We start from the raw sequence: 26,084 nt of genomic DNA on the forward strand, positions 1-26,084 counted from the left end.
TTTTGTGAATAATTATTAAGTGAATGAATTCTTTTTTTTATTGAGTTGTAACTACATATGAAACATTCAGAACGTAAGGGTATAATTCAGTGAATTTTAACAAATATCTGTGTCCCTGTGCCCCTGGAGCCAATGCCCCCATCTAGGTATAAGCATTTTTATCCTCTGAGAAAGTTCTCTCACCCCCCTTTCCTGTATGTGCTCCTCCTCCATGGAAAAAACCGTGATTCTGAATACTGTCCTCATAGGTCAACTTTGCCTGGTTTTGGAATTCATAGAAAAATTGGATCAAACAGTACAAACTTTTTTTTTTCCTGGCTCCTTTAGCTGAGCCTAATGTTTTCGAGGTTTATTCATATTGTTGTGTGTATCAACAGTCCATTCTTTTTTATTGTTACATATTATTCCATTGCATGAGCCTCTATCAATTCGTTTATCCATTTTCCTTTTGATGGGTCTTTGGGTTATTTCCAGTTTGGAGCTTTTCAGAATAATGCTGTTGGGAGTATTCACACTTAAGTCCTTTTGTGGACACATGTTTTCATTTGTTTTGAGTAATTACATGGGAGCAAAACTGCTAAGTCATAAAGTAGGTGTGTATTTAACTTCACATGAAATTGCCAGTTTTCCAAAGTAGTGGTACCATTTTACGGCTCTACCAGCAAAGTAGGAGAGATCTAATCGTTCTGTATCCTTTCCACCATTTGGTTTTGTGAGTCTGGTTAATTTTGACCATTCTGGGGGATGTGTGGTTGTAACTCACTGTTAGTTACAGTGAGTTACAAACTAACAAACTGTTAGTTTGGATTTTTCTGATCGTTAATGATGTTGAACATCTTTTTATATCTATTGGCCATGTGGATTTCTTTTTGGAAAGGCATTCATCAAAGCATTTTCCCATGTTTTTTTCTTTTTTTAAAATTTAATTTTTTTTTTTTTGGTGTGTTCCAAAATTCAGTATTTATGCACCTGAGAAACAAACTGAGAGATTTGGAGGGGAGCGGGGTGGGTGGTTGAGTGAGCCTGGTGGTGGGCATTAAGGAGGGCACGTGTTGCATGGAGCACTGGGTGTGGTGCATAGGCTGTCTTTTAAAAATTAATTTATGGGAACTAAAAAAATAGAATCTTGATTCTAGTTCTTTGTTGGATACGTATTGTGAATATTTTTTCGTGGCTTGCCTTTTCAATTTTTTTAGGTGTCTTTTACCAAGCACAAGTCTAATTTGACAATATTTTCTGCAGTTAATGCTTCTCATACTCTGTTTAGGAAAAATTTGCCCACCCATGTACTCTGCTTTTTATATTCTCCTGGGTTTTCTTTTCTTTTTCTTTATGGTTTTAGGTTTTATATTTGCGTTTTTAAAGATTTTGAGTTAATGTTGATGAATGGTTTAAGGCATGGGGTCAAAGTTCACTTTCTGATGCGGGGATCCCGTTGATGAGCCTTCTGTGTGAGCCTCTTCTGCTGCAGGAGACGAGCTGGTTGCTAGCACCCTCTCCCGGAGCAGCCGGCCTGAAGCCCAGCTGTCCTTGGCAGCCTCTGCAGGTGTTAGCTACTTTCTACCTTGTAGGAGCACTTCCAAGGGGATCATTAATTCATTGTTCCCCTGGGGCCATGGGTAGCTCAAATGGCAACTTGTAGAAATTTAGAAGAGGGAGAGCTTCTTTTGCTGGTCAAGTAAGGCTCCTTGGGGGAGACTCTAGAGGTGGGCTTTGAAGAATGGAGAGGATTTTGGTGTGCTGAATGTAGAAAATGAACACAAAATCATTAGTACCATGCCTCTGTCCCCTGCCATGGGAAAGATGTTCAGTGGGACACATACATATTGATGTGTGTGTGTCTATACACGTGTATCTGTATACATATATCTGTCTGTATCTGTGTCTCAATTCAATCTAACTCTCTATCTGCCTCCACCTGTATATTTAAATCAAAATCTATAGCCATTTCTGTCTGAATTTGTGTTGATGTGTGCATTGATCTCACTGTGTTAGTCAACACGTCTGTCTCTAGAAATCTCTGGGTTTAGGAGTAATTAACAGACTGAAACTTTCATGGAGCCTAATGGCACCTTCTGAGCTTTCTGATAGGGCTGGGCACGGGACAGTTCTTCCAACCTGCTGGCAGACTTGTCAACCCTCTTCCCATATAAGCTGTAGACGTACAGATGAGCACTGAGCGGGCTGTCAGCAATCACCCAGGCTAAGCTTATCATCAGGGCAATGTGCCCAGAGAGGGGAAGGGACTTATCCCCATGTCAGAATTCGGAGCACCACTGACACTGCTTGGTTCTGGGGCCCGCCCTCTCTTCCATTGGCTACTTCTCACACTCAGAGAGCCAGGTAGCCCTTCTTGCCTCTGAGTTTTGGAGCCCTCACATGCTCTGTGATGCCGTTGGCACCTGTGATTCCTCTGTGGACTCCAGGTCTTCCTCTCTAGACCTGACATTGTTAAGCCATCAGAGCCTCTCTCCTTCTAAAAACTCATGAGCTGTTTGAGGGCAGGAGCTGTGTTTTGGTGACCTTAGCATCCCCATATTTTATGCAGCAACAGCCCGAACCCTACTCTATGTGTTGTAGAACCAAGAGGTTGCCGAAGTCCTACTTCTGCCAACGTGTCATTCTGAGCCCAGCTGACAGCTCTGCCCAAGAAACTTCTCGGGTTGAGTAACTTCTGTTTTTCTAATAGGCTCTGATGCTTTTGGTATTCTTAATTTCTTTTTAAGAGACTAAACTACCTCCCCTACCCCAAGACCTGCGGTTTGTGACTGATACACGTGCTCTGTATACACTGTTTGAGCCCCAACTTGATCTGCTCCAGATAGAATGCTAGGGGTTTCTCCTACAACATAGACCACCCCAAAAAACAGTAGAAGGAAGCTGGTTTGTTATGGGCAGCACAGATGTTTCACAAGCAGGATAGTTGACGTTCAGGTGTCTTTTGACTCTGAAGAGGCCATTGGAGGGGGGCCCAGGTCTAGGAGAGACAGGACAGCATTTGCTGGCTGGAGCTCTTGGCTCAGGGCAAGGCTGGAGTCCTCTGGCTTGGGTTTCTGTGGACACACCCCTTAGCCCCCAGGGCTGGAGTGTCTGTCCCCAGGGAGCCCTGAGCGTGACTCCCTCCCTCCATCACTGGCAGCAAGTGCCCCTGAATCTGCTGGCACCGGAGCCCTGAGATTCCCACAACTTCGCGTGCCTTGGAGGGGGAGGACCCATCTGAGCACACTGTTCTTCTCCTTGGAGCCTGAGTGTCCCTTGAAATTAGACTCCCTTTGTTTATTTTCTCATAGCCTTAGTGATGGGTTCCCGCTGACTTAGAGAGAAGCTATGTATCCTGTGGAGGAGGCACTAACCTAACTGCTTTTTTAATCCAAATTTGGGGAAGTGTCTGTGGCCCCCAACTCTCCTGGGAGCCTGGGCAGAGCTCAGCTCCTATCTATTGCTGGAGGCTACTCATTGCTGGGGAGGGCTCAGTACTAGAAGGGGAGCCCTGAGGTGCTGGCCAAGGTACACAAGGGCCTGGGGGCCAGGGGGCTGCGAGCAGAGTTTGGTTCTACAGCCTGCCCTCTGGAAGCCAGTTTGAATCATCTGTTGGGCTGGTACTCACATCCACGTCGAACTTTGGCTCTCTTGGTGGGTCCCTGCTGTAGTGTTCTCTGTCTCAGCCCCTTTTACCATTCAGCCCTCACTCACAGAGGCCTAGCCTGGGTCACCTCTTCTAGAAAGGTTTCCCAACTTCCTCTGCCCAGTTTAATTCAATTCTGGAAACACATTGTGGCCTTACTAAATGCCAGACTTTGGGCATCTATTTACTTTGGCCTTTAGCCCTATCCGTTTGTTTCCCCGGTGACGTCTTCTTTGTTCTGCGGAGTTAGTGGTGCCTCTGTGGTGAGAGTGGGGTCCGTGGGGCCAGAGACCTGGCTGGTGCGGCCCTGACTGCGTCCTGCACTGAGCCCCTTGTGGGAGCTTGTGGACAGCTCCACAGGTCGAGGGCCACCCCCGCCATAAGGATTTCTGTTGTTTCCAGGCCTCCCCGAGCACTCTGTCCTTGGCCTCTCCAGCATTCCCTCTGGGGATGTTTCCCGCATACATGGGGACATGGGGAAGTTTGTCTCCTTTTAATACCTCAGGAGCCATTTGAGGACAGAGGCTGCATTTTAAATGATCTTTAAGAATGTAGGAAGCCCCAGGCGGCTGACACTCCGCTTCCATAGACGAACCCTCAGGCCAGTGTGTCCTTCTGAGCCCAGCCAGTTGTGCCCCCAAACGTGCTCCATGGACTAGAACGAGTGGTCAGACAGAATTTTCTCTGTTGCCTCTTAGGGTCTGGCCACGAGGAAAGCACGAGGAAGCTCTTCCAGAAGGAGCAGAAACAGATGTACCTAAAAAGCTGCCTCACGAACCTTCCAAGCATCACATCCCACCTTGCTGTTGGGTCGATGGGAGTATTGAGGTAGGAGAGAGACGTGCCGGCGCCTCGCCGGCTGTGTGACACGGAATGAATGAATGAATGCTGGTTCCCTCTGTCTCCTTCTTAAGGCAATCAAATGAGAACATACAGCCATTGCCACCTGTGGGTTAGGATTTAGAACGAAGGCAAACAGTGAAGGGTTGTCTAGCTTAGGAAATCGATCTATCTATAGGGTTTGGGGGGTCTGGAGTGTGTGAATTTTCCTTCCTTTGTAGTTCCCCATTTTCCCTCCTCTGGGCCTAGGACACCTCACTTCAGCCTGGGATATGTGTGGTCTGGGAGACTCTTGTCTCCCTGCCTGGGCTGTGAACTCCTGAAGGCTGAGACCCTGTCTGGTTTGCTCTGGGCCCCAGGCACCTTTTCTGGCCCGGCGGAGTGTTTGATGACTGAGGCTGCTCTAGTGGGCTCTCTGGTGGCCCCTAAGGTTGTCTTCCTGAGTTGCCGTGGGTCGGGAGCTCCTGACATAGCCCGGATGGGAAGGAGGGGATTGAGGTGGGGAAGAAGGAGTGCATGGGGCTGAACGAGGAGTCGCTGTATCTCCACGGGGCTGTGGCACTGAAGGTCAGCGTGAAGGACATCCTGGTTGGCTCCTGCTCACGGCAGAGCAGTGGCCTGGCAGGCCTCACCCACGTGGCTGACGCGGAGCTTCCTGACTTCTGAGTGCCCATTGACCTCTGGCCAGCTCCAGGCTGCTCCCCGGGTCCCTGGCAGATTGAGCTTGTTCGGGGCTTTCCAGAATGTGCTTCCCATCAAGCCTTCCTGTAGCTCACCCGAGCGTTTGAAGTGGGGAGTGAGGTAAGTTGATACTCGCTGTAGCTCAGGGCCTAGTCGAGTCTAGCAGCCCAGCCCTGATTACAGAGGCCTGCTCTGTGACCGGCCACATGGCTGACATGCAGGGGGACCGGAGCAGCTTATGATTCCCAGGAGGGGAGATCGCGGGTCCAGGGCCCAGGTCCTGGTGGACGATTGTTATTACAATGTGTGTGCAGTTGAATGACATCATGCTATGGAGTACATGAATTTTTTTTGTCAGTCTTTTAACACAAGTTTATGTTTTTCAGACCTTAAAGCTGCAGGTCATTTTTTACATTTGCTATTGAGAGCAGATGTGACTGATCCCTATCGGGTTCTACTGAAAAACGGTGGGGTTGCGGAAGGTCAAATGCAGAATGCCTTTCAATCTCCATTATTACTTCCTCCACTCAGTGGCCTCAGCAGGAAGCCCGTACTTGGGAATGGTGGCCTTCCGAAGCCTCTCAGGCCTCCGAGCCCAGCCCCTGACCACTGGGGATCCCCGCACCGTGAGCCACCGCTAGGCTCGGCAGCGGGCCAGGGGCAGAGAGCTCGGATGAGAGCCAGGACACTTAGCCCTCTCTGGGGCCCAGCTTCCCCATTTGAACAAAGGGAGCAGGGATTGGGATTGCCAAGTACGGAGAGATGCCCCTGACACCGTTGTTCTTTAGTTTTTGTGACTCTTGGGTTTGGAGAGGCCCAGACTGGGGACTGTATCTGGCTTTGCTGTGTGTTGCTCCGGCGATTTGGGGAAGTTCAAGGAGATTCTTCTCGTGGAGGCCAAAGTCCACAGGTTCTCTGTTCTGACAGTCGTCACGTGGGAGGGGTAGATTTGGTGTTGTCTAGAAGAGAACCGATGGGGGGCATCTTCTGTGCTCCCCTATATCACTACAGTCGTGGGGCAGTTCTGGAGGGCAGCTGTGTTCTCACAGGCTGCTCTCATAGGAAAAGTTCCATCTCTGATCTGGGAGAAGACACTGTATCCCAAATCAAATTCTCTTGTTCACAGAAGTTTTGGTGGCAAGGTGGGGTTGGTTAGGCCCCGTTAAAGACCGCTGTTTGGCGTCCATGGTTGTGGGAAGCACTGACTTGTGAGAAACTGAGTACAGGATTCTGGTGCAGAGGAGACAGGAGAGGTCTGAGGTCATAGACGGTGACTCCAAGGAGACCGTGTCCCCCAAACAGAGAGACCACAGTTGCTTCTAAGAGCCCAATCAGACCTGTTCCAGCCTGGCGTGAGAGACGTGGCGCCAGCTGTTTCCCTCCGTGAGCTGCTGCCATGGCGAAGTCGGGTGGGTACCTGTGACATTCCCGGGAAGGCCTTTCAGTTCAGACAGGGCATATGGCTCTGAGTGGCCCTAGGGGGATTAACTGCCCGATCATCAGGACTTCGGGGCTCCTGTGGGAACTCCCTCATGCTTCGTTTATCCATCCGCGGACCGATTGATTGTTTGAACCACACCCCACCCCCGTGGATGCTGCAACGGAGGCTTTTAGGTGCAAGGGAGCCAGTAGCTTTGGGGACTGTGGGCCTTTTCTGGCTCCTTTCTGGTGACATACATGATGTAATGTATTGTGTCCTACTGAGAGGACTGGGCGCTGAGTTGTCTGTGCGTGTGTGTGTGTGTGTGTGTGTGTGCGCGCGCGCGCGTGCGGGCGGGAAAACGTGGAGTCCCAAGGCAGCACCCTCGCCCTCAGAGTCTGGGCATTTGGGAAAAGGCAGTTTGCATTAAAGGAGCTTCTTTATTTGCTTGGTTCGCTCACTTAAAAAAAAAGTGTACGTTCTTTTAAAGAAAATGATTCTTCTCTTTTACTTGGGAATATCCTTTTGTTTACAAGGCATGTTCTTGGGAACTCGGTGTGCGATGACTTCTCAAAGACCTTCTGGAGGGCAGAGCCAGCTGTGCTCGCCCCGGCGGCTGGCATCTCAGCACAGAGAGGTGAGCCAAGTCCTGCCTGCTGGCTGAGTTTTGTCCGCGGCCGCAGGAAAGGCTGGCCACTCACCTTTTCATTGATTCTTTAGTCTCCAGCTCTCAAACTAGGACGGTTCTAGCCACCTCACCGCCAGTGCCAGAGTTACCTGTCCTTCTTCTAGCTCAGGCCCCGGAGTACTGTTCTAGCTATTTCTTTTCTCTTTTAAAAAAAATAATTTTTTTTTAAAATTTAAACTCAAGTTAGTTAACATATAGCATATTATTAGTTTCATGGGTAGAGTTTAGTAATTCCTCAGTTCATGTAACACCCAGGGCTCACTCCATCGAATGCCCTCCTTAAAGCCCATCACCCAGGGCCGCATCCCCACACCCACCTCCCCTCCAGCAACCCTCAGTTTGTTCCGTGTTGGTAAGAGGCTCTTAGGTTCTAGCTATTTCTATAAACATCTCAATGGCAGTGATTCCAGGACTCACATGCCACAGCTGTGCAATAAGCACCATCCTGTTTTTCCTCCCCCTAGCCTCCTGGGGACAGGATGGGGACAAGGTGCACCATGGTAAGCGCTCTGAGAAGTTCTGAAGTCTGACCTGTGTGCTCCGGCTGGGGTGCAGCATGGAGGCGATAAGGAGTTAAACATTTTGGCAGAAAGCAGGCTCTTCATTTTCTAAGGGGAACCTTCTTCAGGCACCTCAGGTTAGCCTTACTTTAAAGAGGAGGCTGCAGTTTTTAGCCTGGGACTCTGAGTGGGGGAAGGCCAAAGTGAGTCCTTCCTCAGGCCTCATGGGAAGTTTGGCAAGCAGTATTAATAAAGGCATCTTTTTTTTCCCCTCCTTTCTTCAACATAAAATGCCAGGTTACGGTTGGCTAAAGCATTGTAACATCAGAGCCAGTTAATCTTCTGAGTCCATATTTTTTATGGGCACTGCGGGAGCTGTCCTGGGTTTTTGTTTCCAGCAGTGGGATATCAGGATTTGTATCCTATGGTATATCCAAAGAATAATTCTGCTTCCCTTTGATGTTCCTCAGACATCTTGAGGCACTTAGGGTGCATTCTCAGGGAAGGTTGCAGGACAGGGTTGTAGGGCCCTTATTATGTTATTAAAATAGATCCAGTGAAGGAAGACTGTGATTTTTTGAGCAGAAAGCTGCATTGCTAAGTGGAAGTCTGGTTCAGAAGTCACTTCTTGCCCTGACTTCTTGCATCAAGAACGATATTTTATTGCAGCTTGGGCAGAAGATGTTTTGCTGCCCATAAAATTGTTTTTATGGATTGATTTTCCTGACGTTTGGAAAATCATACCTTAACGAGATATAGCTTGGATTGAAAAAACAATAAAAAATGTTGTCTGTTTATAGCCTTGAAATTCATTTACCAAATCGGCTGTTCCTTCGGGATGATTGTAACCATCTCCTTGAGTGGCGTTTCTTCCCCTGGTCTTTGCAACGCAGCCAGCACAGCCCAGCCAAGGTGGTTGTCCTAAGGGGCTACTTCCATCACATACTTTTGCTCACAGGGCTTCCATGGCTCCCTGCTGCACCCAGAAGAAAATCTGACTGATTAGCTAAATCAGTCAGAACCTCCTGATCAGCCCCACTGAGCCATTCTAACCTGGGCTCCCATGGCCAGCCTAGGGCACTCCTGCGGCACCCCTAGGTGCTTCTCAACCTCTTGTCTCCATTCATGGCCTACAGTTCCTGGCATTCCGCCTCCATCACCCTGTGCTCCATCCATTATCATCCAGCTCACACCCTTGTCCAGGACAACCCCACCTCCTTTAAAAAGCCTTCTCTAATCATTTCAGCCCCCTGCACGTCCCCTTCCCCATCCCCGACTTGACACTGACATTATGGAGAGGCAACTGGGGTATTGGGAAGAGTCACACAGCCCTGGGTGTGAAGCTTGCTGTGTGACCTCAGGAGAGTTGCGTAGTGTCTCTGATTTTTACTTTCTTCATCTCTACAAAATGGCCATACCTCCCTCACAGGTGTGCTGTGTGGGTTCGTGAGACAATTTAGACGGAAACGATGAGTGTAGCGTCTGTACTTGGTGGGTACACTCAGAGTGTTAGTTTCTTGTCCAGCTCATGGCATTTACTACATTCAAGTGGGTTCACTTGTAGGAAGGCCTGCCACACCAATGCTCTTGGGCTCTAGTGCTTGGAGGGTGGGGACTCATCTGGCCTCTGCTACAGTGTCTTGCACATGACGGATCAAGCCCCCGAGTGAAAGAAGGTCAATGGGCTTCCACAGGTAGTGCCCGGAGCCTGTCACATCACAGCCCTGCCCGTGAGGACTGAGCCAGTGCCTCTCAGGCCTTGCATCAATCACGCCACTGGAGTTATCTTGCCTCTCTTCCCTGGATAGCAGTAAGGACCCTCAGCATCACCGTAGCACTGAGCGTAGGGAAGACCAAAACACGGTCCAGCCCTGGGCACTCAGGAGAGACATTAGTAGTGAACCTGACTGACAACCTCTTAACCAGCTGACCTGTCTTGCCGTGTTCCTCAGTGAAACCATAAAGACACTAGGGGACAGTGTGAGGGTTTGGGGCCATTTGCAGAGGGGGGTTAGGAAGAGCATTTGAAGAAGTGCAGGCAGGGAGGGCACAGGGCCATGGCAGTGCCCAGGGGAGATGGCTGGGCCGTGACTCTGGACGGCAGACAGAAGGGAAGTGCGGCGGGGGTGCTCTGCAGACAGCGGGACAGTGGGAAGGCACAGGTCCACTTCGGTGGCCCGCCCGTGGTCTTCCACTGTCTGGTCCTGACGATGTAGGTGGTCCCTCTCCAGGGTGTCCCTCCTGGCTGAGTGGTCCTGTTCCAGTCCTACCTCTTCCCTGAAGCCTTCGTGGATCCTTCACACCGGGGGGCCTCCCTTGGCCTGCTGTCCTCTCTGTGCCCGCACTCGCCCAGCGTCCCCACCGATGGCCCTCGTGTGTCACCATCTCCGTTGCCCTCCTACTGACGGATACCGATGGAGAATTTCTGTGTCCCTGGCACTGCACCAAGTGCCTGACGTCTCTCTAGCCCTCACAAGAAATGCATGAGGCTGGTGGTATTTTCTGGCCCGCGTCAGGAGTAAGAAAACTGAGGTGGAGAGGCCGAGCCATTCGCCTTGGGTCAGACAACCATCAGGAGGAGCTGGCCCCGAACTCGGCCTGCCTCTCTCTGGGAGTCGCATTCCTACCCACCACGTATCTTGTCCCCCACCTTGCTAGGTAAGGTGCCCCACAAATGGCGGGTACTTCACGGTGACTGCTGTTCCTATTGTGATTTCCACAGCGATGCTGTGGTCGGCTGCTCCGGTGACACGTGCTGGGACAGTGTTGGCAGTTCTGGCCAGGACTCTGGCACCTGTAAGTCCACCTACAACTTCGGCAGTAGCCGTAAGGGCCACCATGACAACAACGGCCACTGCCACCAGCAGCACTGCTGCAGCTGGCCGTGTGGCTGAGGGGCTTGTCTGGGGACCCAGAACACAGACGTGGGAGGCCAGCTGCTGTTTCAGAGGCCACCACGGAGGAGCCAGCGCATTTGGTTGTGTTGGAGAACCTGCAGCCATTCACTCTGGGCGAAGTGCTGACTATGCCTCAGGCTCAGCTGGAAGAGCCTCACCTTGAACTGGTTCGGGAGGACAGGTGGCACTGGGAGGAGCGGGAAGGAAGGGGAGTGCTCCAGCGTGGCAGAATGAGGGCGGGCGAGGACAGGGAGAGTGAGGCCTGTCTCTGGGCGGGGGCATCAGGGGGAAGACTAAGAGGTGTTTACTGCAGGACTCAGGGCTGCCGTGTCCCATGTGTGGACAGTAAAGCAGGCCGGGCATCGCTGTGGACAAAAGGCCCCCAAGTCCCAGGTACCTGGTAATGATGTTCTGGGACCACAGTCTCCCTGGCTCCCTGGGGAGAGATGCACTCGTCCTCTCTGAGCCCTCCAGCCGTTGGCCTGCATCTCCCTTGCTGCATGGCCAGGCCAGGGCGTGGCCGTCAGACGGACCTGGGTTCTCCATCCGAGCTCTTCCACGCCACCTGTGTGCTCCCAGTGCGCAGGCGAGTGCTTGCTCAGTCTCTTCTCCTGAGCGATGGGCGCAACAATGCATCACGTTTTATGAGGATTCGATGATATGATATTTGTCAAGGGTGTTGCACATCGAAGACAACAAATAGTGGTATTTAGGTCTTCCGAGCCTGGTTCTCGGTGGGAGAGCTGGCAGGATCAGGATCACACAGGAACTTGTCAGCTCTGCACATACACCGGCTCTATCCCAGAAGTACAGACTCTACACTCTGTGTGGGGCCCAGCAGCCTGGGCTTTGACAAGCCCTCAAGGCTGAGAACCTCGATCTAGTGCAGCCCCAGGGTGGCGTGAGGCGCGCACGTGCAGCGGCTCAGAGCAGGGGCCTGGCACGCAGTAGGCGCTCAGGACCTGGCAGCTCCCCCTCACCTCCAGCCTGGGCAAGTTTTACCCGAAGAGGTTAATGCTACTGCAGGCCTCCTGGAGGTGAAAGGGCCTTGTTCCCCCGGAGGATAGACACATTATGACGGCTTCATTTGATTAAAAGGGGATGTTGATCATTAGTTATGACCCAAATTTCTTCTCTCCCCAGCAATCACTCAAAGTGTTCCCAGATGCTCATGGGGCTGATGGTTACCTGTGAATACAACAACATCCCTTTATAATGAGGACGCTCATGCGAACGGAGACTCAGAGAAGTCTAGCGGCCTCCCCGCCCCTCGGGCCTTCCCTGCGTTTGATGGAGTGAATGATGGAGGGGAAACATATGCGTTCCAGATTGGACCCGAAGTGCTGGGCTTGGAGAGGCGGCCTGCTTCCAGCGGCAGCCGAGGGGAGGTGGGGGAGCTGTGCAAGTATTTGTTGTTCCCTTGGGGCTAATTATGGCCTTTTAGAGGCAAGTAGCCGCCCCAATTTCGGTTAGCACAGTTGTTCGTTACTGCATAATTAAGAGGAAGGGGGAGCAGCCTTGCTGGGGAGCAAGGCAAAGAGAAGACCAAATGCAAATAGCTTGAATACTTTCGCCTGAGGGACACTGGGCAGCAGTCAAGGTCAAATGCTCTATGTTGGTCATAGAGGGCCAGGCACTGAGGCCGGAGGGGGCAGGTGGGCAGGCAGATGGCTCCCGGTCTGCAGGCATAGAAATGGAGGAAAACGACCCCGCCTTAGGCAAGTCTGGCTGGTTTGAAAGGATTACTGCCCCACTTGCTTTACGGTGGGTTCACTTTTGGAAAAGAACATGCTTTGCCCCCTGGTTCAGGCTGTAGATAGGAATCTTCTCTCTGTAGGGGAGGACATGGGCCTCCTGAGGCCTCTGATAATGTGATGTTTAAAGGAAATTTATGAGAGATGGACAGAGCCCCACTGGCATGGGAAGTGAGGCAGGTTGGCACAGCCCTGACCAGGAACCTGAAGGTGGTCATAGCATGGGGGCACCACGAACTTGGTGCCCTGGTTGTGAGGTGGGAGACAGGAGGCGGGGCACCTGACCTCACACCGAAGGCCACGGTTGCAACAGCTCTTTTTTTGCCAGGAGCTAATGTGTCCTAAGCCTTTAATGCTGCCTGCTTACATGAAGACAGCATCAGGCCCCTGAACTGGGGTGAGGGGCTGAGAGCTTGTCAGACCCTCAGTGTGGGGAGTTCTGGGGGAAAGGTGAGCAGGCGAAGGAGGAGATGAGAAGCCGAATGTGCAGGGCAAGGGAAGCATCTGCCTTGTGAACAGCTCCTCTTGCCGTGGGGCTCAGAAGTTTCCAGAAAGCTTAAAAACAAACAGGGGAATGTGAAGCCTTGGCCTGGGTGTTGGGGGCTCTGGGTATTAACCCAGTGTTGCCATTGACTGGCTGTGGGACCTTGAAGCTTCTGATATTTTGGGGCGTTATAGTCTTATCTATAGAGCAAGGAGGGGTGTGAATGTTCTCAAGGGTCCATTTGAAGAGACTGTCTCTTGGTCTATATCACTGCATTAGAGAAAATAGAATTGCTATACATTTCCTTTTTTTTTCTTTTTTAAAGATTTTCTATATTTATTTGACAGAGAGTGAGAGAGCACAAGCAGGCTGAGCAGCAGAGGGAGAGGGAGAAGCAGGCTCCCCCCTGAGCAGGGAGCCTGATGCGGGGCTCGATCCCAGGACCCTAGGATCATGACCTGAGCTGAAGGCAATTGCTTAACCAACTGGAGCCACCCAGGCGCCCTATCCAACTTTGGTCGTGATGCCACCACGTCCTGGGCTTCACAGGTGGGAGGTAAGCCTGATATGAAAGACACAGGAAGAGGCTGAGGGCGTAAAGCTGAGTGATCAAGACAGGGGCCACGGGGGCTACTGCTGCTGTGTTACTGGCTTCTAAGGACTCCACAGGGAAGGAGGAGAGAGATCCTCAGAAAGAAATCCGTTGAATGTTTAAGCCTTCGAACAGGTTTTGCTTCCTGGAGAGAAGGAGTTGCTCCTCCTCCACAATCTGCTCAAGGTGGCCATTTGGGAATGTCTTAGGAAGGAAAGATGTTAGAAGTTTCCTATGGCTGCTGTGACAAATGCGCACAAACTTGGTGGTCAGAAACCTTGTAAATGTGTTATCTTACAGTTCTAGAGCGTGGAGGTCCAAAATGGATCTCATTGGGCTAACATCCAGGTGTTGGCAGGGCTGTGTTCTTTCGGGAGGCTCTAGGGGAGGATCTGTTTCCTTGCCTTTTCCAGTTTCAAGAGGCTGCCAGATTCCTTGGTTCGTGGCCTCTTTCTCCTTCAAAAGCCAGCAAAGTGGGAGAAGACTTTCTCACACAGCCTCACTCTGACTCTGACTCTTCTGCCCCCCTCTTCCTCCCCATTTTAACGTCAGTTGATTGGCATTAATCCATGCTGCTGCCTCAGTTCCCCTTTGCCATGCGCGGTAGCACAGAAACATGTTCTGGGAGTTAGGACCTGGGCCTCTTTGGGAAGCCATTGTTCTGCCTACTGCAGATACTAATGTGCAAAGAGCAATGACAAGCTCAGACTGCCAGGGGCCCTCAGTGACAATGGCCATAGTCCCCAGACTGGCTCCTGAGCTTGGGGGAACTCTCCTTGCCCTGCCTCAGGCCAGTTGTCTAGGATGAAGATCTTTCATTTGGTCATTACCTGCCTTTTCTCGGTGGTGGGTAGGGGGCAGGGAGTGAAGGTGGTGAGGTCCAAATTGGGGGTGAACCCTGTCCATTCATTCATTCCATAAAGACGCATAATAGACCCACTGAAGTCTGTTAACTCTTTCCCTGCTGTGTGAGGCTTAACTCCCTTTAAAATGTCAACAACTTGAAAACAAGGGGCTATGGTTTGCTTACCAGGGGCTTTTGCTCAGCAACGTTTATTGTCTGAGAGATGCCATTAAAGGTTTCCCAGACTCCGGATCCCTCTTTGTCAGCCTCTTTTCTGTTCTTTTATTTCTATAAGAATTTCATTTTTGGGTTTTTTCTTCTTTTTTTTTTTTTTACTTCCTCAAGGATAGTTTTTTTTTTTTTTCTTTTTTCCCCAGAGCTCCATCGTACAATAGGAACCTCATGGCAGTAGGAGCTTCAGTATGTCTGTAAAGTGACTTGGCTTTCTTGTCACTTAATGTTAAGTATCAGACATTCCTAATGTGTTGGTGGCTGCTTTCCCTGAGTCCCCTAGGTCCTAGGCTGGCTGAACGCTGGAGGATTGTGGCCCATCCCTGGCTGCTTGCGTGGGGCTTGTTACCAAGTCTCCCCACGGAGGGCTGACCCTCCTGCTCAGAGAGTCTGGCGTGCTTTCCCACTGGCTTCAGATGGTGCTTTAGATGGTCAGCCTTTCTCCGCAGACCTCCTGGCTGAGGGAGGAAGCCCATTTTTATACAGCTAGATTAATTTGAGAATTCCTTTTAACTAAATAACAATTACAGCCTGTTGTTTTGCAACAGGGAAGAATGTTTCTCTGTAGGAGAAGAAATGAAACCGTCTGCTTGTGAGAGACAGTGGGACCCTTGACCTGACCCTAAGGGGTTTTGAGCTTTGTTCTTGTCCCTTTGCTCTTGTGGGTTGTGTGCATGGAGTGGTTCTTGGGCCACAGACGCTCTACTGCACGTAGGGTCCCTGGCCTTCTCCCTACTGTGCCAGGGATGAAACTGATACATGAAGGGACCTTCCCTTCAGCGGTTCTATGGTGTTACTCTCGCTAAAACTCAAACGGGGCCAGTGATATGCAAGCGATGAATCACTAAATTCTACCCCCAAGACTAGTACTACACTATAGGTTAACTAACTAGAATTTAAATAAAATCTTGAAAGAAAGGGAAAAAAACCCCCTCAAAGTGGGGCTATCTTTAAGTCAGAAGTTTAGTTCTTTTGGACAGCAGCCCCATCCAGTAGAAATAAGTGGGAGCCACATACACATTTGTAATACAAATTATGTATGTGATTTAAAATTTTCTAGTAGCCCTGTTAAAAAGCAAAAGGAAATAGGTGAAATTAATTTTTAATAACATTTTATTTAACCCAGGATATCCAAAATATTATCATGTCCCATGCAAGAACATTAACAAGATATTTTACATTCTTTTCTTGTGTTCAGTTTTCAAAATCCAGTGTGTCTTTTACACTTAGAGCACATTTCAATTCAGATGCTAAATTTTCCTTGGCAATACTTGACCTATATTTAGAGTTCATAAAATTGAGTGTTGAAAAAGTAAATTCACATACCCGAATTGTTCCAAACATACTTAAAAGTTGTCCAAAAACTGACTCCAGTATCAGTTTTTAATTTTGTATTAATGAAAGTGAAATAAAATGAGAAACCCAGCTTCTCCATGACAGTCGCCATGAGTCTGGTGCTTCCAAGGCCCATGTGGCTGGTGACTGGACTGGCCAGTGCAGGTCTAGGGTGTCACTCTGTGGCCCCAGAGCAAACACATGGTTTGGGCCCAGAGGCTCAGGCTGTGGGTGGAGTGCCTAGAGCCCTTCCCTTGCTACAGAAGCTATAGTATCAATTCTGATCTCATGCCTTACTGCTCACTGCTCTGCGTGCTCTTAGGAGGCCAGAGTCCTGCTTCTGGGGTTTTCATTCTCTTTTGTGCAATCATTAATTCATACATTTGATAGAATTACTTCCTGGTTCTGAATAGTGCACTGAGTTACAGAGAAGAGTCTTTGCTTATTGAAACATTGGAGGGGCACAGACGATATGTAGGGAAACAAATGAGCAGGATCATCTCAGATAGTGGTGACTGCGGCAAGGAAAAGGAGATAATAAATAGAGGTGATAATCCAGTGGGTGAGCAGAGGGAATCCCTAGAACCGGCCAGGGAGACCTCTTGAGGATGGGCCGTTGGAAATGGGACCGAGGGGGGAGTGAAGATCTGAGGGCACAATCATGCCATTCAGAGAGAGGATTCAGTGCACTGGACTGGGGATTTGAAAACCAAAAGGCGCCGGGGCTGGAGGCCAGCAAGTCTTTCAATAGGACATATGGACTAGGAGACCAGTGTCTTCCGCCATTGGCAAACCGTCCATATCACTCCACCAGCAAGAATGGAGTGGTTCCTACATGCTCAGGCCCAAGATTTGTTCAGAAAGAAGATGGGGGACATGAGAGGGAGTTAGCCGAGGCCCAGGATTTGGTACCTACGCTTACAGCTTTCTCTCTCCAGTGACAGCTGCCCCACTGTAAGTAAGCTGAGAGTGTCCCGAGTCCAGGCAGAAAGCTGGTGTCCATGTTCATGACTCACTTGGCCCACGGAGCACAGACGGCTGTCATGGAGAGGCTGGTTGGCCAGCAGGATCGGCTCTCCGTGGCCTGAGGGCCGAGTCTTGGCCCCTGAGCCCATCCTCATTACTTGTCCCTCTCTATCACTTGTTTATTGACAGGTTTTCATGGCAACAGAGGAGACAGGAAAAAAAAAAAAAGAATAATCAGCACAGAATAAAATGGCGCAATTTGGACGTTGGTTTCACATTGATTGAAATTCTGTCTATAGTACTTCTCTCAGGTCCTGTTTATTTTCCACGGTCTTGGGCATCTCTGTGTCTCCTGCATCAGAGAATAAGATGATTTAAAAATAAAGTCATCTCCAAGCTTCAGAAAAAGTTTTCTTTTTCCCACATAGAATGCACACGAGGGAAGACCCGGTCCCCTGGGGAACACGGGTTTGGAGGGCCGGGCTACTCGTGCGGGGCCTGATGGGGGAACGCTGGGAAGAGCACATACTGTCATCCTTCCTTTAAAAAACCCCTGTCAAGGCCCATCTGTGTTCAGCAATGCCAGCTGAGTGTTTAGAATGTTCCAGAGGTTAGGAAGGAGGTCTGGTGATGGGTGTTTTCCCAAGACGTGAATTACTAGTGTGCGAAATACTCGGAACTTTGATTAGGTGCACGGCCAAGGACAAGAGTCAGAAGGGATGGTTCAGTCCAGCCCTAGAGCTCGCCTCTGTTCCATGGCTTGAGAGGACATGAATGTGGCCCACACAAGTTCAGAAACTGAAATGCTGGTCTGAGGAGCAGAAGCCGCACTGCTTAAGCCCTGGGAATAGAGCTGGAAGCAAAAGAGACAAAGCTTCTGTCCTCCACAGGTCCCAGGTTTTAACCGAGGGAGTAATCCTGTAATTGCGTACTATAATATGTTCCAATAACACTATATGAGCCGTGTGTACCGTCTAGTAAATACTGATGTGCACTATGATCGGAGATACAGCAGCATGGCGACTGGGGAGTGTTAGGTATGTGGATAGGGTTCAGTTTAGGTAGGATGGTCAGAGACGACTTCAATGCAAGGCTGACATTTGAGTCAGGATCCATAGGAAGGGAGTGACAGGGCACTCAGATCTCTGAGGAAGGAGCATCCCAGGGAGAGAAGCAGGTACACAGGCCTCAAGGCATGATGTGTCTGGTGTGTTCAAGGAATAGCAAAGAAGCAGACAGAGCTAGAGGGGAAGGAGCAGGAGGTGACTACAGAGAGGTGATAATGGGAGGCAGTGAGGGGTGGCATACAGATCCTTTAGGGCTCTGTAAGGACATTAGCTTTGAATGAATTAAATGGAAGCTTCTGAGCAGAGGGATGATAGGATCTGACCTGACTTTTTAAAGGATCCCTTTGACAGAAGCACTGGTGGTAACACAGGTGGGAGATGATGGTGGCTCACTCTGGGTTGCTTAGCAGTGCACGTGGTGGGAAGCGGTCAGTCTGGACACGGTTTGGAGCTTGAGCCGGTAGCATCTGTTGTTGGATTCGATGTTGGGTTGGGAGAGAGGATCAAGGATGACTCCAGGACATTTGACCTGTGTATCAGTCAGGGCCCTACTGAGAAACAGAGCCACTAACATGGGAAAGAATTGGCTCTCAGGCTAATGGAGGTTGGGACATCCCAAATCTGCAGGGTAAGCCCTCAGGCTGAAGACCCAGGCAGTTCTGGGTCCTGGGATGGGGAGGGCTTTGGGAGCACAAGCATGGCTGGGTAGGCAGGAGGTTGACTAGGGGCATGTTGATTGTGAGACGCCTGTTAGGCTTCTAGATGCCTGAATCGACAGCTGGGTATTTAAGATCTGGTTTTCAGCAAAGAGGACCAGGCAGGGGATGGATATTTGCCAGTGATCAGCTCACAGAGATGGCATTTAAAGCTACAGGGAAAGACAAGGTCACTGAGGAAGGAAGCAGAGAAGGAAGTGTGCGCTGGGTTACCCTCTTATCTGGGGTGGAGGCTTATCGGTGCCCAGATCCACCTGTCTGGCCGTCAGAAGCAGCCTCTGAGCTCCCTGCAGTCATCAAGCTCTGCCGGAGAGATGGAAGCTGGAGGGAAGCACTAGCGAGGGTGCCGTAGAGCAGGTCTCTGAGAACCTGCACTCTGGTTTGAAATGCCTCAGGCCTCAGCTCTGAGATGTGGCTGGTGGTTCTCAGTTTCATTTAGTTACTCACCCGACCCCCTCATACGGAATACCAGCTCTGCTTCCTGTCTGTATCTCCTAGGGACACAGGCACATCAGGCAGTCTGGGAGGGGCAAACACAGGAATGTGAGTGAAATGGAGAAGTGCAAGTGGGGAGAGCATGGGGCTGGGTCCCAGGGGATGGGCCGCTTGCCAGCTGTGCTCTGGCTGGGGACCCAGCTCCGTCCTTGGGATCACCTGCAGCTGCCCCCCCCCCACCCCGCACCCCCTGTCACTGGCCCTCTTCCTGCATGTGTGTTCATCATCTTCTGGCTAAGGGCTCTGTGCCAGGAAACTGGACTCACATGTCTGCCTTGCCTCTTGGCCCTTGGCTCACGGTCTTCTATTTGGCCTGCGCGGATTGTCCTGCATCAGGCCCAGAGCCGTGGCAGATCTCTTTCTTCCCATTTGGGAGATGTCCTCTCTCCCTTCCTTTGCAGAGATTCAACTCCTGCAGTCAACCCCAGAGTCAGTAGTAGTGAGAGACATGGCCCAGCCTGGAAAAACATCTTTTGGAAGTAACGGGAAAGTTCTAAGGGATGTTTCAAATCCCTTACAGGCTGACCTGCGGGCAGGACTTGGTGGGGAGGCTGTGGCCTGGGCAGCAACATGGAGATGCTCTGACCTTGTCTCACGTACGTCCCTTCCTGCTAATCACGCCTTTGCCTCTCTGGTCCAGAGCCCCGAGCTAGCTCTCCAGACCTGGCAAAGCTGGGAGATTTGTCACCCCATCTCCTCTCCCATGGCTGTGCCCAGTGCTACACAGCCCACGCTCTCCCACCGCGGATGCGTGGGCCCTCCCTCCTGTCCTGGACTGCAGTCTTGCTTACATTTCAACGGTAATTTCATCCACGTGGCCCCGATCCCAAGTTTGTCTGATGGAGACTCGGGTGCCAAGATTTCCCCTCCAACTGGTTTTAAGCAGACTCCAAACCAGAGGGTCCTCACCCATCTTCTGGGTGAGATGTGCAGTGCACATCTGGGTGCAAGCAGTGACCTCATGGAGAAGTCAGGGTGGGCTGTATTGTGGAGGAACACTGTTGATTGGCTCCCAGTCAGAGAACAGGACTCAAGGGCTGCCCATAAGCCCGTGAGTTACAGTAGACAACATGGCACAGAAGGGACAGGGCTGAAGAAGCTCTTCATCACATGGTCCCTTGGGCTGGTTCCCTGGAACAGGGTAGAAACTGGAGGGGGGGGCCAAGGAGGACAGGGAGGGGGAAGCTCAGCACTGTGGGCCCAGCCCGGATGCCAGGGGTTTGCCTGTTGTCGGAGAAGCCGCTCTAGGCCCTTGCTGGGGGTGGGCACTTGCGGTGTCTGGTCTCCTGGTCTCCCTCTTTGCCACTGCTTGCACCCTAATTCAAGGAGCAGATACGGCCTGTCACTGGTGACCTGGAGTCCAGGTGGGGCATTCCCAGCCAAGGCCCTGGGCTTCTGGACGGCCTTTTGTCAGTTATACTGGGTTGGCCCACCTGCTCGTAATTAGCCCTTCAGCAGCCTGGGTCACATGTGGCCTATGCCTCAGGGACTTCCAGTGCTCTGGGTGACCCTGAGTGCTGGGATGACATGCTCTTCTGGTGATGTCATGCTAAGTGGCAGAGACAAAAGGCTTAGCTGGGGCTCACATGACGGCAGCCCTGGGATGACAAGAGGAGGCTCTGAGGTACCACAAGATCTCAGAGTAAAATTCCCTGGGACTTGTGGGAGGGAGGCTGATTCAAGTGACAGCCCAGCACGCGTCTGAGAAGCTGCAGCTGGGAGATGATTTCTGTGCCACTTGTTGGGGGTCTGAGGGTTGCTTCCTAAGAAGCAAGAGGAGGCGCATCGGGGAGGGGGCGCTGCTTTTAAGCTGTGAAAAGACTGAAAGGGCTACACTTGGCCAATGTGCACACTTGGAAATGCTGATTTTCTTTGTTGCTGAAGATTGTCTGCTGGCTTGTTCACACGTTTGAAAAAATAGCACATTAAGTCATTTCTGTGCCCACTCTGCGAAGTTTGAATTCTGATCGAACTTTGGATTAAGACTGATACACTTTGGAAGAATCTGTCTATGCAAGTACCAATACGGACACTATGGATATGCTAATTAGCGTGGCTCAGTCTGCTCAGTAAACTGGCCCTCTATTCTCCACATTGACCCGCAGCCCCCAACACCCCCCATGCATTTTGGCAATGCTATATCTGCCCCTTTCCCCCAAGTCCTGGTTAATGAGCTTTGAAACATCAAAGTAAGAGGCACTGTATATGTGGATTTAGACCTGTATATTAGTAATTCTGAGAGATCTCCTGTCAGGCACCCAGTATAATTTGTTTTCATTTACTGGTGGAAGTATTTTGAGGGAAGCCTGAAGTAGGGCTCCAAGCAGACCGGAATAGCATTTGTCTTGTTGTCCCTTGTACCTGAATACCCAGCACTTGCTGGAACTCAAATCCTGTTGGGTCAATGCAATAGGAGAACCTGTGACTTTCTCCCAGGGCACAGCTTCAGTTTTCCCAAGACTTGGCCTGAGATATGCTCCCCTCCCTGGGACCCGGGGCCCAGTCTCCGGCTCGGCTGCATGGGGGTGGGTTTTGGACTTACATTTGAGATGCCTGTTAGGTGTGGGGACATGCCAAGTAGGTAGCTGGGGCTCTAAGTCTAGGAGAGGTAGATTTCAAATGGGCTTATATGAAACTTCGAAAGCCCTGAGCGATTATTCACGATCATGCAAGAAGACGAGCATCGGGAGAGAAAACAAGAGGAGAAGAGTTGCTGGGCTCAGGATGCTCCTGTAAAGAGAAATGAGCAGATGTGAGTGGACCCAGCTAAGGGTCCCGAGGAGCATTTGTAAGGCAGGAGGGGAACCAGGAGATCATGGTGTCAAGGCCACTGTGTCCATCTGCTAGGGCTGCCGTCGCAGCTTAAACAGCACAGGAATTTCATCATCTCACAGTTCTGAAGTCCGGAAGTCTGGTTGCTTCCTTCTGAAGGCTGTAGGGAGAGTCTGTCCCGGGAGTCTCCCTGGGCTGCTGGTGCTTTGAGGGCAATCTCTGGCCCTCCCCGGCTTATAGAAACACCCCCCCACCCTTCTCTGCCTTCATCTGCACAGAGGCTTCTCCCTGCATGCGTGCCCGTCTCCAGATTTCCCTGTGCCAGTCACACCGGGGTAGGGCCCATGCTCCTCCACTATGGCCTCATCTTAACTGATTACTTTCAGAGCCATCCTGCTTCCAGATTGAGTCACATTCGGAGGGGCCGGGGGGTTAGGACTTCAGCGTGATGGGAGGGACCCAGTTGAGCTCACAACAGGTTTGTCAAGAAGAAGTGAAGTGTCAACTGTGACAAGCCTTGCAGAAACATCTGGCAAAATGAAGAGCGTGAAGTCGTGGCTGAGTCCTGCAGCCTGTGGCTTGACTGGAGCAGAGCTAGCGGAGAGGCAAGATCTGAAGGCACGAGCTCGAGGGGTGCAGCTGCTCCAGGCCCCGGGTCTCCTGTCTGCTCTGTGCACTTTCCACCACAGTCACTGCCTCTCACAAGCCCTGGTAGAAGATTTTTAAGTCACTTAAACAGCAAAAGGGAGTCATTTGCTCAAGAAAAGCAGCATAGGGATATTTAATGCGTAATGGTAATGTCAGTGGTTTTTTTCTTAATTCTGAGGTTCTGGGGGCTGGGAATTAGGAAATAATGCTATTGACTGCCACTTTGGGGTAGCATTGTTGGCTTTTTGGGGTCTGGCCTTGTTACGTCTCATAGAATTTTACTGCTAATGGTGGCATTTCACGTATAAGGAAGGGCCCAATGGAGATAGGGATTAGGGTTTTCAAGGAATCCTGAAAATTCTACCATCCCATCTTCTCTCAGAGCCAGGCTTTGCTAGAGCTCTGTGCATTGCCTACAAAATGCCAGAGACTGTTCTTAGAACAGTGGCCCCGGAGGCCCTCCCTGGCTTCTTGTATCACCATCCCTGTTCCCACATCCGGATCACACTGCTCAGCCTACTCCCTCATCCCAGGTTCTCCCAACTTTTTTTTTTTTTTTTTTTTTTTTGGCATTCCCTATTAGTCCTCTCTGATAGACTCATTGTTCTGGAATTTTCTTCTTTTTAATGAATAAAATCTGCTTTTGCCAGCCACTCACTCTCCTTTATGAAAGGTATAAATGCCACGCTCCCCTTGGCTGGTGTGTGAAGTCACAGCCTTTCTGGAGATTCTCGGTCATAGCAGCAAGTGGGGGCTGTGGCGTCTTGTGGAGTTCCTGGTGCCTCAGAAGTCACCTCAGGAGGCAGGGTCCAGCAGTAAGGCAGTGAGCGTGATGGGGCCCCTATTTGCACAGATGCCTGTCCTCCCCTCCCCCTGTGGAGGCAGAGAGCGCCCCCTGCCTAGACACAGCCCCCTTCCTACTCCCACACTTTTGCTCCCTCTTCGTCACAGGATATGGCCTTCCATTTCTGGGGAATGAGCTTCCCAGGCACCCAGGAGGGAGGCTTCATGAGTCAGGACAGCCTGCTGGCACCAGCCAAACTCACCTACTCTTCCCCTGGTGATGCTGGAAGGGGAGAATCTGGGGTCCTTTATAAAGCTCCGGGATGAGGGATTGGCAGAGTGCGGCTGGCAGTGAGGGAGTGCAATCCCCAGAGGTGGTCAGCAGTCGGGGGCGCCTGGGTGGCTCAGTGGGTTAAGCCTCTGCCTTTGGCTCGGGTCATGGTCTCAGGGTCCTGGGATGGAGCCCCGTGCTGGGCTCTCTGCTCAGTGGAGAGCCTGCTCTCCTCCGCTCCCCGCTGCCTGCCTCTCTGCCTCCTTGTGAGCTCTCTCTCTGTCAAATAAATAAAATCTTAAAAAAAAAAAATAAAGAGTCCTTGTAGAAGTTTCTTTCCTCTACCATGACAGAAGAAAGGCCACTTCCCATTCATAGGCCCATCTGCTTTAAACTCTTAAAGGAACTAAAAGCATAATGTAGTCTAAAAAGTTTTAAAAACCAATGGGAGAAGCAGCTTTTCCAAATGTGGTGAGAGGCTGTCTGTCTTGCTGCATGGTTGTTTACATCTTGTGGTGTGAACAAGAAATCTGATCACAAAGACCTAAACCACTTCCTTGGCCAGCGGGCACCTAAGTTCTCTGCCAGCCAGGCACTGTATTTACTCCTTTGACCCTATCTTGTGTTTGACCTCTGAATTCTCTCCCTTCCCCCTCAGGCTCTCCCAGCAGCCTGAACGTTCCCACATTTCCCTCCTGGGAAGTTCCGCTAAATTCGCTGGATTGCTGGGATTCAGATGGCACATGGGCATGAACTTGCCAAGGTCTGAGGGATTAGGGTGGGGTCTGGGCCTTGAGATCTGCCTCCATGGTCCCCGACTTCAGGCATGGCACACAGTAGGTTGTCAGAATACTTGTCTGAGCGGGTGGAATGAACTGCAGAAGCCCAGTTAGGACACACATATTCTCCCTGACCTCTACCTGGTCCCCTAGGGAGGCTGTGCAATGATTAGGTAATGCTCACTTCTCACAAAGGTGCCTCTTGGGATGTTTGACTGTGCAGGAAGGAACCAGAGGTCAAGGGCTGGGAGGGATGCAGGTGAGAGAAGAGGCGAGCCCAGGCTCATCAGAAAGATTGAGAGACGATGAGGACAATTCTAGACCAGAGGAAGAGCTACGGGAGGGCTTGCTGTAATAAAATCTGGAGTAAACAGACTTGGGTTTAAAGGTGAGCTCCATTTCATACCATCTGTGGACCTGGTATGATGCTTAAACTTTCTGCATCTTAAATTTGCTATCTACATGATGGGACTAGAAATCAAGAGCCTTCCTTATGCTCCACAAATAAGTGAAACCATATGATAACTGACTCTCTCTGCTTGACTTATTTCACTCAGCATGATCTCTTCCAGTCCCGTCCACGTTGCTACAAAAGTTGGGTATTCATCCTTTCTGATGGAGGCATAATACTCCATAGTGTATATGGACCACATCTTTCTTATCCATTCGTCCGTTCAAGGGCATCTTGGTTCTTTCCACAGTTTGGCGACTGTGGCCATTGCTGCTATGAACATTTGGGCACAGATGGCCCTTCTTTTCACTACATCTGTATCTTTGGGGTAAATACCCAGTAGTGCAACTGCAGGGTCACAGGGTAGCTCTATGACGACATTGGGAGAAGTGAGTTGGGGGAAATCGAGGAGATGAACCATGAGAGACTGTGGACTCTGAGAAACTAATTGAGGGTTTTGGGAGATTGGGTGAGCCTGGTGGTGGGTGTTAAGGAGGGCACGTATTGCATGGAGCACTGGGTGTGGTGCATAAACAGTGACTTCTAGAACACTGAAAAAAAAAAATTTAAAAAAAAGAGCTTTCCTACCCCAAAACTTGGGTTAACTCAAAATGAGTTAGTAAATTTGTGGCTCTTCATTGCTGTGCATGTTGAGGGGTAAGTTATTTCCTCTAGATTATCATCTATACAAATACGTGGTTGGCCCACTGAGCTGCGGGCCTGATTCCCGAGTCAGGGACACCGGTTTCTCTCTTGTCTCTCAGTTTGTCTCTTCTTATCTCCGACCTTTTTCTTCTGTATTTCTCCCAAGAGCTAAAATTATTAGTCACCATTGCTTCCCCAAGCCCACCCTTAGTGTCCCAGCATGGGAGTGCTTTCCTGGTGGGCAGAGGCAGGCAGGAGAAGGTCATGGTGGGATTGAATATCAGCACCTCCCGCACGAAGAGAGATGTCACTTGCAGCCAGTGGGCAGTGATGGTGATGTTTTGACATGTGTCTAGTGGTTTTGGTTCTAGAAGGAGCATACCAGAGTAGTGGAACATGTTTGGATAAATCACAACCAACATGAACCTGAAAGCTTTCCTTTTTTTTTTTTTTTTTATTAAAGATTTAATTAATTTATTTGAGAGAGAGTGCGAGCATGTGAGTGGGGGGAGGAGCAGAGGGAGGGGAAGAGAGAGAATCTCAAGTAGACTCAGTGCTGAGCTTAGAGCCTGATGTCAGGCTCGATCGCACGACTCTGAG

The sequence above is a fragment of the Mustela erminea genome, chromosome 7 (assembly GCF_009829155.1).
Source record: "Mustela erminea isolate mMusErm1 chromosome 7, mMusErm1.Pri, whole genome shotgun sequence".
Taxonomy (NCBI): Eukaryota; Metazoa; Chordata; class Mammalia; order Carnivora; family Mustelidae; genus Mustela; species Mustela erminea.